Source organism: Danio rerio, chromosome 16, assembly GCF_049306965.1.
Source record: "Danio rerio strain Tuebingen ecotype United States chromosome 16, GRCz12tu, whole genome shotgun sequence".
In the NCBI taxonomy this organism is placed as follows: Eukaryota; Metazoa; Chordata; class Actinopteri; order Cypriniformes; family Danionidae; genus Danio; species Danio rerio.
Window position 1 is genome coordinate 6,511,159 of NC_133191.1, and position 15,921 is coordinate 6,527,079.

Consider the following 15,921-nt stretch of genomic DNA (forward strand, 5'->3'; position numbering starts at 1 on the left):
CTGCATATGCCTGTGTGTAGCATAGTGGCAGATTCAAAAACAAGACTAACGTCTTATGCTAATAAGGGAGAGATGGTCACTAGTGGGCGGGGCTTTCCCCATATGAAGACACGTACAACGGGAGAATGTCAATCAAAGTGTTTCTGCAGACAAAATTAGAAGCTGGTTATATTCACAGACGGTTGTCACATAACTGTTTAAACCCCTTATGAAGTGATTTTTGCATAATAGGTCTCCTTTAATATGCATTTTCACAAGTAAACATAGCTGCAATTTAGCCCAGTCACTAGCCAGGTCTCAATTCCTATTGAAAAATTCCCAAATGCGAATTACAGTAGGTGCATTTCTATCCAGTTGTTAGAGTGGCTGACTGTATTGGTAACTGGTAAACAACAGTAAACCAGGCAAGCTGTTGGGAATCTGAGTTTATTCTGCAAACGCATCTCCATCTTCCTTTATTCACATGAACCCTTTTTTGCATGAATCCAAAACCACCTCAAGCAATAGTAAGTAAATTTTGCCCAGAATTTGGGATTTCAATCACTCGTTTCTTTAGGGATAATTCAAAATGCACAGGATAAAAATTAAAAAAAGCCTTCAAGAAACATTTCATTGAAACATCAGGTACTTTAATATTAAGTGAAGTTTATTCATAAACTAATTTCGAGAGGATCACGTGCTTATGATTTATCACGTCCAGTCTCGCATTTGCTAATCACTAATCTTCCAATCATATGAGCCCTAAGGCACCATAAATAGTCTAAGTTTTCAGTTCACTTTATCTTCGTTTGGAAGAAACCCCCCTCCTCCCCTATTCTCCTGCTTTACCTGTAATTGGGCGGCACGGCGGTCCAGTGGTTAGCACTGTGAACCACACAGCAAGAATACTGCCGGTCCTAGTTCGATAGGACCGGTGAGTGTTTCTGTGGGGAGTTTGTATGTCCTTCCCGTGTCCGCGTGGGTTTTCCCCGGGTTCTCCGGTTTCCTCCCACCATCCAAAGACATTCAACATACTTAATAATCAAGCTTGTCTAATTCCTTACGTTCCCTTAGCTACAGTGGCAGGGGAGTTCTGAGATCTACCGAGCTCAGGCTCCCTTCTTGCTCTGCCAACGGGAGGAAGCCCCGGGCTCGAGGAGCCCTTGAGCTCGGGGCTCTCTCCCGGGACAGCATGCCAAATAAGCTTTGTAAATCATCAGCTAAGTGTGAACTCTTGAACTGGATTAAAGCGAGATGGCAGTCTACTTTTCTGCTTTAAACTTAAAAATAAATATTTAACTCTTCTTAAATGATTCATTATGATGTATATTGGTGTACTGTTTTTAAAAACTATAATGGTTCTTATCACTGCACAAGAACTATTATTTTTAATAATGATACAGTATCTATAAAAAGGCAGTGTGGGCATTCTGCAAAACATCTCCTTTTGTCTTCCGTGGAAGTAAGAATTTCAAACATGTTTGGAACGACGTGTGGGTGAGTTGGAAAACATTCTAATGAAAAGAAAATCACTGCTGTCCTACTTTGCCACTGTTCTGAATTTCCTATCAGTTGACAGGAGTGGGTTGATGTGCTTAATTTGAGGAGATTGTGTAGCGTTTCCATGGGGGTTCTCTGCAAAACTTGTGCAGAGGAAGAGTTGGATGAGTGACAGCTCGGAGGTGGAGGAGAGGTTTATGCTGGAGCCTCATTCCCAGTCACAGGTGTGTGTCGGAGCCAGAGAGCCTGGAGCCTGGCGCTGAGGGAGGGAACACAGGTGGCGGAGAGCAGGGAGAGGAGCTCGGGCAGCAGGCTAGCATGTGGCACTGATCCAGCCTCTGCTGCAACATATGCCGGGGTGTGAAGAGAGCAGGCCGCAGACAACGTGACCTGAAGCGTGGGGAGCGAGGACGAGAATGCATGACTATGTGTCTGTGGGGATTTTGGAGAAACTGTTCTTAGATGGTTGGGTTTCAGAAATGAAGGTGCTAACAGAAGGAAAGAGACCAATTAGCACAAACGTTTTAGCATAATGAATATTTAACAACAGGAAATGGGACAACATGCAAAGTCCACACAGAAATGGCAACTGACCCAGCCAGGACTCGAACCAGCAACCTTATTGCTGTAAGATGACAGTGCTATCCACTGTGCCACCGCGTCACCAAGAAAAACATTCACCACAGTTTTATCTTAGTGTAACTTTTATCCATACTGTATGTCAAAAGAGATAGTTCTCCCAAAATGTAAATACTATCTTCATCCACTCCCCAAAGCAGTTTCAAACCTGTCTGTGTTTCTTTCCTCTGTTAAACACAAAATCTTTTAACGAAAGCTAAAAAAACCCTAGAAATCACAAATACTAAGGAAGTCAATGGTTTTAGGTTTTCAGCTTTCTTTATAATGTCTTCTCTAATGTTCGTCACAATAAAGAAACTCATAAAGGCTTGGAACCACTTAAGGAACATTAAATAGCAGGTAAATTTACACTTTGCTGTGTGTATTTTCCTTTTAAATAATAACAATAAATTATGCACAATTAAAATAAATGCTAAAACATGCTAACTGTATGCTATAACTCATTTCTAAACCATAAAAATCTCAAGAGTTTAGCATGTTTTTCCATTTTTAGCTATTTTTGTTTTGATTTTTTGATATGACCTCAATCTTAAATCCAGCAACTTTTAACCTTGAAATGTTCATTAGTGAATTTTATTAACATTTTGAATAGTTTAAAGTGATATATTGTCTGCCTTGGTGTTGTATACTAGGCTACAAATCCCTTGCAAAAAACTCCCAGTGCATTTTCTGTTACTTTACAGACTTGTTTCTCTATTTATTGTTTTTTATACAGTAGAGACAAATGACCATGTTTGTAAACATCCAGGATGCGCACGCAGTGACGTTGCAGGAAAAAAACGGGAGCGCTAGCATTTAAAGCGAGGGAATGACATCCGATGCGGTACAGAGTTTGTTGTTGTATTAGAGATAAGTTATATTGATTATATATTATATTATTACATAATGCTTTCAGCGTATTATAATAGCTCGTCACCCAGTGATAAAACTAACGTTACAGCGAGCAGTGTTCGTCTGACAGGTTCATTTGCGATAGCACCCTACCAATGGATTTTGGATAAGATGAAATGGCCGAGCATCCAGCCCGGAAATCTCATTGAAACTCCAAGTGATTTTACAAGAGAGAAGTTAAAGGCTTGCAAGTCTTCGGATGCCAACAATGTTGTTCTGTGTGGTCATGTGCAAGAAATAATGCTCCATGATTACCAGATTCAAAACTTTGTAGTGCTAAAAACCGAGGTTCTGCCTAGCCAAAGACAAGAAAAGAAGACGGAGCTGTACAAGGCCTGGCTAATCATCAACAAGCAAAACAACTGCATTCTACAGCGAACTACACCTGCACGGCAGGATATGTGAACTTACATATTTACATTTCATTCTAAGCTTTCAGTGTACACAGTTTAATTCACCTTATTTAACTGTTTTTGCTGAAATCATTGCTGCAATCAACAATGAGTAATGTGTATGATTCAGCTTAGCGTCAACTTACCTGATATAAAATGAGAACTGCAGTGGAGCAATTTTAATTAGGTCCTCACTCTATTCAGCTCTTATGATGGCTGTTAGCCAAACTCATCTGCAGTTGGCATTAAAAGCAGTGTGGTGTACGGTAAAAGATGTTTTCAATCTGAATTTGGCATCCTACCGCACAACTCGACATGTTTGCTATTGCTACCGGATTATTTTTTGCAACTGTTGTGTGCTGTTGAACCCATGTGATGTCATGTGTGACGTTGATTGGTAATTCCCCTATAGGGGTCTAAAACTTTAATAAAAGTTAAACTGTAGAGTTAAAAGTTCTACATTAAAACTCCCATAATGCAATTCACAACCATGAATAAATTAAAAACACACAGAAAAAATGTATTCAGAGATGATTCCTTGGATTTACTCAATTTTTTTATGTTAAGTGGCTGTAACCAATTTATTTGGGCTGAATTTAAACAAAGTTGTATTTTATTAAATTTAATTTGTTTGTTTAAATTCAACACAAATAAATTGTTTGCAGCAGTTTTGCACACATCATTTTTTGTCAGTGCACCTGTGAATCACAAAATACAGAAACCTTATATTTTTCACATCACCATAAATTTACGGCACCTTAAACTGAAGTGTCCCCACATGTACTGTTTGTTCTTCATTAATATTCAAACTAGTAACAATCAAATGTGTAAATAAAGTGTGATAAATGTATGTTAACTTGAAGTGGTTGTATAGAAGCTACACAAAACACACACTGGTGACTCTTTACATTCATAAGCGTATGCACACCATAAACATCAGTTTGTATATTTGTATGGGTTTACCACACAAATAAGTCTTGAGATTAGCTTGAAGGCTCAGGGTGCCTTACAGCGGTGTGTTAAATATTCATGATACTAACCACACAAAGGCAACCAGGCCACCACTGGCGATGCCACTGTGGTCTTTAGAGGAATGTCAGTCCACAAACAAGAAAAAAAACTCTGCTCCAGGCTTCAATCTCTCTCTCTCTCTCCGTTTCTCTCTGCCACACATCCTAAGGCTCTCCCAGGCCCGGCTCCTTGGGATCTGCTCCAGCCTGCCAAACCAACGCCAGCTTGCATTATTATCATATTTCATCAATTATGTAAACGATGTCCTGCTGAGTGTGCCTGCAACAGAGCACCATCAGGTCCCGCCCCTAAACGCATGCAAATGAGGCTGCCTGCAGGCGTGAACTGACCTCCGCCTCTCCCCGTCTCCGCAGTTTTACCGCGGTACGCTCTCCTGCGTGTCAAGCAGCCTGGAACCCTGGACCCAGGAAACCTCGAGCAGCAAGCCCCATGGGCCAGCACTGCCGAGGCCTGTATACCCGCAAATGTTTTCAGAGCGAGTTGCTCGTCTTTTGCCGTGTTTTGGAAATTTAAATTTCTTGACATGAACTTGATCCAGCAGTCAGCGAGCCAAGGCCACTGCATAGCCTCTGTGCAAATTTCATGAGCTTGAGGAGGAGTGTGTTTAACAAATATTTATTTTATATGAGGGGGAGGACTAGAGTCGATAGTATAGAGCTGTGATTCTCCGCTCACTGCTTTTCCTTTAGGAGTTTACATTGGACATCAAGTGCTGATACAACATACTGTAGTAGTAATATGATTTATTTTTTATTTATTGATTTATTTTAATACTTTTTAACCATAAAAGCTCACACTGTAAATCATTTAATGACAAAAAGGGAAAACAACAAATATCTTTAGGGCTGATTTAACTTATTTTAATGAGTTAATCTGTTTTCAGCTAAATCCTTTAAGTTATACAAAGTTTAACGTAACACTTTTTAGTCCGTTTGATTGATGAAGTTAAAATGACTAGTAGTTTATTTTATTAAACTAAAAAATTTAAGTCAGCAAAAAACTTTTACCGTGCATCTGGAGGTAGCTGAGACGCAAGCTTTCGTGGTTTATTTCCTTTCCTTTCCTTTCAATTTAAATAAAATTTATTTTAATTTAATTGTATTTGAATAAAGTAGAAGATTTGCCCATGCTCTTGTTTTCATTTTTAGAATATGTTATGTTAATTTTTATGTTAGCCTTTTAAATCTTACATCAAATTATTTATTTTATATAGCAATTTTTATATCAATTTATTAATTTAATTATTTATTTTATTTTAATTTACCTTTATTTAACCAGAAAATACTTTTTGAGATCTCTTTCACGGGGTGTCCTGGCCAAAATGAGCAGCAAGACAGAGTTTACAGACTTTACAGGTCAAACTACACATTGAGAACACTTAAAATTATTATATTTACTGATGACTAGAGCCTGACAGAATCTGCCGAAATTTTTTGCTATTCCTCCGGAGAATTTTGTAAAAAAAAAAAAATCTGCGGATTCATGCGGTATTATTTTGGGAGTATCTAACTTAATATATGAAATAAAAAAATACAACATTTTTAACTTTTATTTAATGTTTACAACGCAAATCCATTTAGATCCACTTATTTGGTAAACAAAGCAAGTCTCTCATATTATATATCTACTAAAAGACATATTACTTTACAAACTGTATTGCAAACAAATCAAATTTACACTTTCATATTAGTCAATAATATTACTGCAATTAATTAAAAAACTGAATAAACACAAATGTACAAAAAAAATAGACTCAATGATGGGTGAAAAATCTGCGAAAATCTGCAGATTTTTGCGTGCACAGATTTCGTCATATCTATATTTGGTATATGGTATGTGTACAGTAGGTATATGGTATTTTTCTTCTAACAAACTGAACTAATTAATTGTATAATTTGTGAATATCATTTTTGTATCATAATTTAAATGTAAATGCACTGGTTTGTTGTACAGTATGAAGAAAAACAACCACGTTGATATCAAACCAACATTTTCTGATGTGTTTTCTTTATGTTGTTTTGATATCAATTGACTATGTAAATGTCATGATGACATCAAATTGACCTTTAACATTGGCGTCAAAAAACACACATCAAAAAATTGATTATGATGATATTTTTAATATAACTTTTAAAATACTTTTTAACAATAAAAGTTAATCTGGAACTAAATCTTTCTAATGCAAATGCAAGCTTTTGAGGTTAAATAGTATACACATTTTATTTACTATTATTATTACTTTTTTAATTACATTTTTTTTTTTTAGAAAATGGCCGATTATCTTGTACTTTTTACAGGGAATGTAAAGCCTTTAAAGCTGCACAGAAAATTTTTACTCAACCCTCTGAGAACCATTAAAGTTTACTATGAAGACAACAATTCTGGAATGTTTTCCTCAAAAATGTTGATTTCTTAAATTAAACTAAAATTAAGAGAATTGTCATCTTAAATAAATGACCAGGGTTTTAATCTGAAGGTAAACTAATTCTTCTTACATTTTTGATCAAATACATAATATAAACATGGCCCTCAAGTTGAGGGGATACACACTAAAAATTGCCATCTTATTTGACCCAGTTCTGGGTGTAATAGGCACTACCTGACTAGAGTTTTTTTAATTAAATTAATAGGACCAAATTTAACCAATGTTTGAGTTTGTCCATATTTTACCCAATTTAGATTTAAATAACCCAGCATTTGTTATAGTGTAGTATCCCGCAAAACGAAAATTGTGTCATGAATTAAAACCTATTTGAGTTTCTTTCTTCTGCTTCACAAAGGATGATAATTTACAAAACACTGGCACCTATTGACTACCATAGTATTTTTGTATAGTATATTCATAGTGTATTGTATAGTAAATTCCATAGTATGCTATGGAAGTCAATTGGTGCCAGCTACCATCATTTTTCTAAATATCCTCTGTGTTCAACAGAAAAAAGGAACTCAAAAAGGTTTAAAACCACACAAGGGATAATAGATGATAAGGTAATTTTCATTTGTGTGTGTGTGTGTGTGTGTGTGTGTGAACTATCCCTTTAAAAGGGATCACTTTTGAAAGTCTGTATACCTTGTGTTTTCTCCATTCTGCTGACCTGCACCTTCATGTGTTCTGTGTGAATTGCTTTTTAATCTAACTTCTCCAGTTGCCTTATTTTTTCCAGTGTGTTGCACAAGAGCAAGGTGCCCTTAAATTATCTAAATTCAGTTTTTTAATCACCTTGAGCACAATGGTAAGCGAATTTCACTCGTTTTAGTCTCTCTTTCACAAGTTGTCACTAAAAAAAATGTGACTCGATGATAACTCTTATCTTTTTGTGAAATGGTCCTTTGTCTATAATCGGCAGGCTTACCCGGTTTTCAATGTCAGAAGCAAGGACACGCGCTGGCCTCCAGGACTGAATGGAAACTCAATGAGTTTGTGCTACACATATCTGAGCTTCATTAAGTAGAAACTATAGAGCACTGAAAGGAAGGGAAGAGTCAGGACTTTCGCTCAATGGAATCTCCTATCTGCCTAATCCGCTCCGTCTCTGCTGTTTTACTGATATATATCTACTCCAGATAAGATGACTGATGCTGCAGAAGAGCACTTCTCCCCAATAACTGAATAATTGTGAGGGAGAAATTTTTAATTAATTAATTTTAATATCTGCAAATTTATTTATTTTTTTGGTTGGGTAACTGTGCGTCTATGGGTAATTGTAGTATTTAAGTATATATTATTGTCTCTGCAATAATTTTTATTTAATAATTAAGCATGTTTTGTTACATGTATATTAAAATAAAAAATAATAAAAATAACATATAGATTATCTGAAAGCTCATGAATAGGTACTGCTTTAAAATACAGCTATAAAGTTATTACACATTATTAGGCCTGTATTTATTACACCTGTTCAACTGCTCAATAACGCAAATTCCTAATCAGCCAATCAAATGGTACTCAATGCAATTTAGGCATGTAGACATGGGCTGCGTCCGATACCGCATACTTCCATACTTAAATGGTACGCTAAAATCAGTATGCGAGCCGAGTAGTATTTCCAAATTCATAGAATTTAAAAATCAGTATGTGAGAAGTACTCGGATGGCTTACTACTTCCGGCAAGATTCTGGAATGCGCATCCTATGCATGCTGCGCTATCCCATGATGCCCCACAAGCGAATTCATAAAAAGGAATAATGCGGAAAACTGACGCAAGTAGGTCGCGTGACCATGACAAAATGGCGAATGTGGTACGTCCCTGAACACACAACATATCCAACCTTGAGGCAGATGGGCTACAGCAGCAGAAGACCACACCGGGTGCCACTCCTGCCAGCTAAGAACTGAGGCTATTCACACAGGCTCACCAAAAATGGACAACAGAAGACTTCTGCTGCGACAGTCGGATGGTACACTAGGGTCAGAATTTGGCATCAACAAGATAAAAGCATGGATCCATTCTGCTATGTATTAATGGTTTAGGCTGGTGGTGGTGGAGGAATGGTGTGGGTGATTTTTTGGCACACTTTGGGCCCATTAATACCAGTAGAGCATTGTATCAGCGCCACAGCCTACTTATGTATTGTTGCTGACCTTGTCCATCCCTTTATGACCACAGTGTACTCATCTTCTGATGGCTACTTCCAGCAAGATAACGTGCCATGTCAAAAACGTCAATCATCTCAGACTGGTTTCTTGAACAGGACAATGAGTTCACTCTACTCAAATGGCCTGCGCAGCCAAAAGATCTCAATCCAATAGAGCACCTTTGGGATGTGGTGGCAAGGGAGATTCACATCATAGATGTGCAGCCGACAAATCTGCAACAACTGCGTGATGCTATCATGTCAATATGGACCAAAATCTCAGAGGAATATTTCCAGTATCTTGTTGAATCTATGCCACGAAGAATTAAGGCAGATAAAAAGCAAAGTCCAACCCGCTACAAGTAAAGTGTACCTAATAAAGTGGCCGGTTAGTGTATATCATCTTCTGGAGAAAGTTTGATTTCTTTTAGTTAAATGCATTTCTACACCAAAAATTTTAGGGTCAATATTATTAGCTCCCTTAGGAAATTACAATTATTATGTTTTGATTGGCTACAGAACAAATCGTTGTCCAATGACTTGCTAATTAACCTAACTTACCTAAGTTTGAGTTTAAGCGTAAAACTTAATCCACTTGGGGCAAATTCATTCTGACATGTGTGGGCTTTCACAGATATTTAGCGCAATAGCCTAATTAACCTAGCTAAGCCTTTAAATTGCACTTTAAGCTGTCTATCTTTTTAAATAACAAGTAAAATATTATGCACAACCTTTAAAAATAAAATGAGTCATTAGAAATTAGTTATTAAAGCTAAAAATGTCTTCTATATATATATATATATATACACCAAAGTTTTTATTTTTTAAATACCAACTTTTGAAATAAGTTTAATTTACTGGTGACATCCCATCATATCATTCATTCATTCATTTTCTTGCCGGCTTAGTCCCTTTATTAATCCGGGGTCGCCACAGCGGAATGAACCGACAACTTATCCAGCAAGTTTTTACACAGCGGATGCCCTTCCAGCCGCAACCCTTCTCTGGGAAACATCCACACATACATTCACACACACACACACACTCACCCACTATGGACAATTTAGCCTCCCCAATTAACCTGTACTGCATGTCTTTGGACTGTGGGGGAAACCGGAGCACCCAGAGAAAACCCACGCGAAGGCAGGGAGAACATGCAAACTCCACACAGAAATGCCAACAAAACCGAGGTTTGAACCAGCGATCTTCTTGCTGTGAGGCGACAGCACTACCTACTGCGCCACTGCCTTGCCCCATCCCATCATATTGGTGACTATATTCAGTATACATGATATGGATAAGTATGGTATAGGTTATTACTGCATATGGGCAGATTATTCTTGTTCTCTCTGTCTAGTACCTGCAAACTAAACTCTTGACTGTTAATTGCAAAATTTGTGGATGTATCTTTTTTTTATCATAATTTAAATGCAATGATCCACTCATTTGTTTATACTGTTGCACAGAATGAAGAACAACAAGTTTATAGTGAGGGTGCTGCTGGAACCAGACTTGAGGCTAATTGCTTTCACGGTGAGAAATGACCCTGGTGACGTTTGATATTTGCACTGCATTCAGGCTGAGCTGTCATGATGAAGACGGCTCTATCGGAGTGACAGTTATCTATGCAAAACAAAACAGGTGATTTTCCTTCCTCTGTCACTCCACTGTTATGCCTGACAGACAGTTATTCAGATATCAGTGCAACAGAGGAGCAGAGCTGCTAGGCTGTCCTCTCTCACTCTCTCAGAAGGGAAGCTTCTCTGGCTGTCTGAGAACCTGAAATAGACCATCTCCAAATTACAGTTAACTTTTGCATTGCTCACACTGCTGCTAGTAAATGTTTTGAGTGTAATCTGTGTACTTGAAAACTCTATCAATTTTGTAGAATGTAGAAAGGTGTTAATGGGTGTTCACCGACTCACTTACCAACTCACTCACCGTTTTGCTCATTGACTCGCTTACTCACGTCTCACCTTCTCGCTTACCGACTTGTTCATGGACTCGCTCACCGGCCTGCTCATTGACTCGCTCACCGTCTCACCGATTCACTCACCGACTCGCTTACCAACTCACTTACGGACTCGCTCACTGACTCGCTCATCTACTCGCTCACCTACTCGCTTACTGACTCACTCACCGACTCGTTCACTCACAGACTCGTTTACTCGCTCACCGACTCGATCACTGACTCACTCACCGCCTCGCTCACCATCTCGCTCCCTCACGTCTCACTGACTCAATCACCGACTCGCTTACCATCTCACCGATTTACTCACTGACTTGCTCACCAACTCGCTCACTGACTCATTTACGGACCCAAGCACTGACTCGCTCATCTACTCGCTTACTGACTCACTCACCGACTCGTTCACTCACAGACTCGTTTACTCGCTCACCGACTCGATCACCGACTCACTCACGTCTCACTTTCTCGCTCACTGACTCACTCACCGACTCGCTTACCATCTCACCGATTTACTCACTGACTTGCTCACCAACTCGCTCACTGAATCATTTAAGGACCCGCTCATCTACTCGCTCACTGACTCACTCACCGACTCGTTTACTTGCTCACCGACTCACTCACAAACTCACTCACCGACTAACTCACCAGCTCGCTCACCGTCTCACCGATTCATTCACCGACTCATTTACCGACTCACTCACCGACACTTTCACTCACCATCTCCTTCACTCACCGACACATTTACTCACTCACCGACTCGATCATCGACTCACTCACTGACTCACTCACAGTCTCACCGATTCATTCACCGACTCGCTTACCAACTCATTTACCGACTTGCTCACCTACTCGCTCACTGACTCATTCACCTACTCATTTACTCACTCACCGACTCAATTCCCAACTCACTCACCGACTCGCTCACTGTCTCGCTCACTCACAGACTCGCTTTACCGCTCACTGACTCATTCACCGACCCGTTCGCCAACTAGCTCACCGACTAGCTCACTCACTCACTCACATCTGTTGGGTGGGCGGGTCTGATGCAAATGCTTTTTATTCTTCACCAGCCCAGCGCCTATTCTTTCCATTTAAAACTTAGCTAAATATTTTGCAGCGTTTGCATGTCATTTAGTCAAGTCGAGCTTTATTGTCATTCTGCTACATGTGCACATACAGAGGAACAAAACGCTCTGTCTTGCAGGAAAACAGTGCTACATAAATTAATCATAAATACAAACACAACACTGGACGTAAGAGCTATTTGAAAAAAACTATGCATAATGTTGGAATATTTAATCAATTAATAAAAAAGGTCAGGAAAGGTTTTTCTAAAATGTCAAACATCTTAGTAATGTATTGGAGACACATGAATCATTCGATTCACAGAATTCTGGTATCCTCAATGCAATCCAAAAGTTACATTCAGGAGGTGCGAAACAACTTTCATTTCCCGATTCGTGCTTTCATACACACTTGATATTGATAGGAGGAGTTTAGTGGAACTTGACACTTGTCAATCATTCTCCATTGGCCGCACCCATACATACGTCCTCTTTTTCTACTATTTCTCTCCACAATGTCAAAAGCACAAGGCTTCTCAACTGCAAATTCTGTGCTCACAAGAAGTTTCGCGTCAGAGCTCAAGTTAATTTTAGACAATCAGGCCTTTACATTTCTATCAGCTTTATCTACTTCTGCAAAAATGCTTCATCAGTATGTAAAACATATCACACTCGAGACAAAAATTATAAAAAATAAATCCCTTTTTCCACAATAACTAACGTATACTATAAGATACTTAACTATACACATGAGACAGGCTTATACAAGTACTTTTACCTGCAGACTGAACAATGTTGTGCAACATATTGTACAAGAAAGGTATTAAAGGTGAATATTGTGTAAATGATGAAATATATGACTGCATAGAATCGATACAAATAAAAGTAAAACAATAGTAATTACAAGCTGATTTAAAGCACCTAAATAGTTTTGCAATTTGTGTTTTTTATTACTATTTTTGACAATTTTCTATTTATATATTTCATCATTGAATATTTGTTAAAAAAAATTTAAATCTCGTCTTCTCTTGTCTCGTGGAGTGTCTCGTCCCACCCCTACATATTACTAATAAAAAATTAAGTTGTGATCTATTTAAAGTAGGAAATTTACAAAATATCCTCATGGAACATGATCTTTGCCTAATATTTTGAAAAAAAAAATTGGCATTAAAAAAAATTTCCATCCTTACAATGCATTTTTGCTATTACATACAACGTAAGTGTGCTTTGTGGTCCAGGTTACATTTTTGAACCCAGATTCAATGTGGTTTCCAAAGAGTTTGGCAAGGTTTTTGTTGTCAGTGTGTTGATTGTCTTCTCCAGGCCTTGGCATGTTGATAGATTCACCTTAAAAGTACACATATTGATTGCGGCTATCAAAAGCAGCCTGTCCCAAAACTCAAAGATAGTACAATTAAATTTGTCAGTGCATCCCTATTGGAAATCAATGCTGGCTGGGCTTTGATGGAGCCTGAGCTGTTAGCTATGTTAAGACGATCTGTAGGAAATGGGCACAGAAGGTGAATGTGGCTGCCATTTTGGCCCCAGCAATCCAAATCCCTCTCTTTCTCTCCCTCTCTCTCCTTCTTTATTGAAGGTAACTATGACTGTCAGTTTGGCTCTGTCTCTAGCCTGTCAGCGGCTGGAGAACTCTCTGCCTTCACTGACAGCCCAACCCGACTCGCTCTGATCAATATAGAGAAGCAGTGCTACTCTTCCATTATGTACCCTTTGTGGAAAAAAGACAAAAGAGAGCGAGAGAGAAAAGGAAATGTTGGGGAGACCCAAGCATGAGATGTTTAGAATAAGATTTATATAGATGTGGTATCAGAATTGGCAGCTGTGGAGATAATGCTGGAGTTTGATTTGATTTAGCCTGCGCTTTACAGCCTGTCGAGACCAGCGCTTCTAGTCAAGGAAAATGTATTCTGAAGGTCTGTCTGTCAAACTGACCAATGATATCTCAGCCACACATGCTTGACATGGTAGCTGGTTTATTTTATTTTTATTTATTTATTGTTGGTTAGAGAAGGGAATGCCATGGGGTGCGCTGAAAGATCTCTTCAAAGTATAGGTAGCTCATAAATTAGACACAGTGAAGAGATGGCCATCATACATGACCACCATCCAATAGAAGAGTCTAGGTTTGATTCGCAACCTATTTTAGTACTTGATACAGCAACATAGTTTTTACTTACACACACACACACACACACACAAAAAGAGACTTTTGGTGCAATACTGCAGTGGTTCCCACTCTTTTAGTGTCTGAGACCCACTTTTCCCCTGGAAAATATTGTAAGGCCCCCTTCACATTTAATGATATCACTCATATAAATTTGCAGTAATAATGACAAAAAAAATATTGTTTTTAAACAAACAGTGAGTTTATTACTATATCTAGATGTGTTTATGCACAAACAATAGCCTAATGTAAAATATGAAAGCAAAACATCAGGTGGCCATTTGTAACCGTAAAACGTAAGTGTAACGAGGAGACTGACACGGAGGGATCCATTATGCAGTATTTAATAATCAAGCTCTCACTCAAACACACAATATGCACTAAAGTGCAAACACACATCAGCAACAGTCTGTGAGGTATCAAGACTGGCGATGAACAGACACAAAGTGTTTTACCAGGCATAGATAGAAGGCAGGCTGCGAGTATCAGAGTCCGTGTATCAGGCGTGGGTCTTGGGCAGGCAGCGAATATCAGAGTCCGTGTATCAGGCGTGGGTCGTGGGCAGGGAGCGAATATCAGAGTCCGTGTATCAGGCTTGGGTCGTGGGCAGGCAGAAGGCGAAGCAGAGTCAGGAACAGGCTGGAGTTATGCACGAGGAATCAGGCAGGAATAACGCTCAGTAATGCTGGCCAGGGCTAAACAAGACTTCGCACTGACTGAGTGTTTGTGTGCGGCTTATATAGGGTACGTGGGTCATTAACTAGATTCAAGACAGGTGTGTGCACAATCAGCGTAGATGGATGATGTAATGCTAGAAGTCCGGAGATGGCGGCCTCTGCTGGCCAGCGAGGGGAGTAACTGGGACCGAGTCGGTGACAGTAAGCCTTTGGCCTTTAAATTGACCCTATTTTAACAAAAATATTCATATTCACACTAGTGTATGAGGAAAAAAATAATATAGGCTATTACAGTTTAATACTTGCATGTTATTCATATATCGATATGTGCTATCAATTAGTGTGAGGATTGTTGCTCATGTGAGGATTGCTGGACCGTTTTCTTAGAGGATGACAAGCTGACAAAACATTGCTGTCATTCTGATACAAGCTTTATTTATAGAGAAAATTACAAAGCACTGCATCGTTTGTGTGTTCTGTGTTTGTCTGAGAAATTAGTTTTACCTAAATGTAAATATTCCATACAATCTGAAGCTGATCTGTCAATTCTTGTCACATGACTCGTGGTGCGTTTGCGGGAATCATTGGCACGAGCTAGTCACACCACAACTTGTGCGAGCAAGCCGCGCACCTCCATTGGAAACAACAAACTTGTGCAAACTCTAGAAATACGCAATATGTGAACAGCCCTTGAAAGGCCGTCGTCATTTGCGATCTCCATCAGTTGATCTTCTTGCACAGACATGGTGCATTCATCTGAGTTTTTGACAAATAGGATGCGAATCCATTCCTTGGTAGTTAGTGGGTCATTCATTGGGCCCCTTAGCAAAGATACTTTCCAAAGATGTCTATATCTTACTCATTTTGCTGCTAGTGGGTTAAATTTGGGCACTCAAGTGACTACGGTCATTTTGTAAACATTACGGTCTACGAGACTACGGACATTTTTCAAAATAAAAGACTTTTCAAAATACAAGATCGTTCAGACTCAGATAATAAATAAACTGAAATAATTAAT

General features: G+C 38.8%; 1 long non-coding RNA gene across 1 annotated transcript in view; it reads right to left on the reverse strand.

Moving 5' to 3' along the window:
- Positions 1-1,343: 1,343 nt before the first annotated feature.
- The window catches only part of LOC137487872 (uncharacterized), a 50,014-nt gene continuing 35,436 nt past the window's right edge, over positions 1,344-15,921 (reverse strand). Inside the window, exons 2-3 of the long non-coding RNA XR_012391951.1 lie at positions 4,442-4,618; positions 1,344-1,967 (exon numbers count right to left, since the gene is read on the reverse strand). This is a non-coding gene — a long non-coding RNA (uncharacterized lncRNA). The remainder of the gene's footprint in view (positions 1,968-4,441; positions 4,619-15,921) is intronic.